General features: G+C 31.8%; 1 non-coding gene across 1 annotated transcript; it reads left to right on the top strand.

The window, feature by feature from the left end:
- The first annotated feature begins 950 nt into the window (after positions 1 to 950).
- On the top strand, positions 951 to 1,069 carry LOC149566745 (U5 spliceosomal RNA). The gene has a single exon (XR_016363129.1). It is a non-coding gene; the product is annotated as a U5 spliceosomal RNA (small nuclear RNA).
- The last annotated feature ends 489 nt before the right edge of the window (positions 1,070 to 1,558 follow it).

Genomic DNA, 1,558 nt, shown 5'->3' with positions numbered 1-1,558 from the left:
ACATTTTACACTAATGTCTTCTATGACGATTTGAGATTTTGGACTGAGTTTTTTTGGGCGCTAACTAATCTCTAGACAAAATGCACCAAAGACAAAAAAAGAAATTAAACATGATTCTTTTTCAGATTCACGAAAATAAAGTGAAATTTTCTCAAAAAATTTGTTGTTTTCAATCACAAAATATACAAATCATGAAGATCAAATGCTGAAAATCTCAAAAAATTCATTGTGTTTTCATTTTTTTGAAATTTAGTCGATGGTACAATTTGTAGGAAAGATAGCAGTATCCATTTTTTTGTATAATACCTACTCATTTCTGATTCCAAAGTTGGTCTCAGCTTGACTGATTAATGTCAAGATGATAATTTGTAAATCTTGAAGTTATTTAAATTTCTCATATTTAGTTACTTACATTGACAATCTAATTCATAATTTATTTGTTTATTAACCACCTTCAGTTGTACACCCTCAACGATTTACGATATAATCAAATTTGAAGGCAGTCAATTATTTGTCTCTCTTGTCAAATTTAATGATTATTTGGCCCTATGCCTTGGCTTAAAGCATTGCCAAATGTTTATCTTGCGGGCTCTAATTAGGACAAATACTTCAGTTCTGAGTTAAAGAGCCTAATTAGAACAGATATCTTCCTGCGACAAAATCGTAGCTATTGAACAGAGTATGCAGAGGTATCCAAGGATAAAAGAATGTACACAGAATATTTGGTCTTGTTGGAAACGTTTTCAGAACATCTATAATAGACGTGCACTTTTGGAGCGCATAATATCCACAAAATTGGATAGATTGAGAATTGAATCAAATATTGTGATGTGGATCTCACAGCTTTCAAAAGTGTCATCTGCATGTTAGTCCCACATTGTTTCTTTTGAGTAAAGTAAGGTGAGTGGAGGTCGCATATTGCACCAGCATGCTTTCTATAATTTTCACGGAGCCGCGTGGTCAACACAAAGCGAACTATTCTTTCGCCTTTTACTAAAGAATACCGTGTGTTGGCCACGTAAAGCGGCATACGCCTATTTTTGGAGGCTTCCCCTCTTTAAGAGGAGGCCCACAAAACAATTTTAAGATAACTTGTTGGATTTTGAAGGGTTAATTTTGATAGGATTGATGATAGCTTGAAGGAAGTTTTGATGCTATGCTCGGATTCTAAGTTTCAAGAATTTAAAACTTTGTTTAGTAAATAAATAAAAAATTATATTTTTAGTCTTCTATAGGAATCATAAAATATGATGTTTGTATTATTTGAGGAAGGACTACTATAATTCTAATTTTTTTCAAGTAAGATTTTAATATCATCAATGACTTTTATTTAGGAAATGTAGATGCTCACACTATTTGTGGAGATGTTTACATTACTCGTGTAGTTACTAGTTTATTTATACCAATATTGTTTCAAGTGAGATTTTGATACTAATGATCTTCTATCTAGGATGTGTAGATGCTCACATTACTTGTGAATGGATACTATTTGAATATCAACACTTTTTATTTTTTACTTGACAAGATAAACATCATAGTTGAGGACATGTGTGAGATC

This window comes from Cupressus sempervirens, chromosome 3, assembly GCF_028749045.1.
Source record: "Cupressus sempervirens isolate cs-2001-9-10 chromosome 3, ASM2874904v1, whole genome shotgun sequence".
Taxonomy (NCBI): Eukaryota; Viridiplantae; Streptophyta; class Pinopsida; order Cupressales; family Cupressaceae; genus Cupressus; species Cupressus sempervirens.
Note: the sequence above shows the minus strand (reverse complement) of the source record. Positions and strands in the feature narration are given on the sequence as shown.